This window comes from Orycteropus afer, unplaced genomic scaffold (genome assembly GCF_000298275.1).
Source record: "Orycteropus afer afer isolate SDZICR_OR568_19922 unplaced genomic scaffold, OryAfe1.0 scaffold00077, whole genome shotgun sequence".
Classification (NCBI taxonomy): Eukaryota; Metazoa; Chordata; class Mammalia; order Tubulidentata; family Orycteropodidae; genus Orycteropus; species Orycteropus afer.
Genome location: NW_006921664.1, coordinates 9,186,060 through 9,186,753, shown reverse-complemented (window position 1 = coordinate 9,186,753; position 694 = coordinate 9,186,060).

Here is a 694-nt window from a genome sequence, read left to right as displayed (position 1 = left end):
CACCATCTAGTTCTTCTGGTCTCATAGTCGTATAGGCTGCAGATCGGATGGTGTACCAGTCACTAGGATTAATTGTTTCCATGAATTTTGGTTTTGTTCCTTCTTCTTTGCTCTGGACAAGGAGAGACCCATCATTGCATCTAGATGGCAGCTTGCTAGCTTTTAAGATCCCAGTCGCTACTCACCACCAAAGTAGGAGGTGGAACAATGTTTTGTAGTATGTTATGCCCATTGAGCTTGACGTCTGCTGTGACTATGGTCCCAAGCCAGCAGGTTTAACTACTGGTCCCTCTGGGGACCTTGGTCTGGCTGTGACCAAGCAGTGACCACAAACTTGCCCCTTGTCAGCTCTACTATACACCTGGGAATTCTGATCATTCACATAAGCTTATAAGACCATTGTCTGCCAACTCTATATATGTTCTTGGATACACTCCCCATTTCATAGACATACCTAATCGTTCAGCCTGTCCACCCATATATCCACCCGTATATCCATGTTAGCCTTCACTGACAACGCAGTACTGTATGTACAAAAGGGTTCATATTTGTTGTCTGTCCCTCCCATGTACCTATCTATGTCTTTCTCATCCTCAATGCTGCCATATTGGTCACTCACATTTGGTTTATTGCCCTCTTCTTCACCCAAATCAATACTTATCTCTATCTATTTAACAGCTTCCCTCCCCCCCAC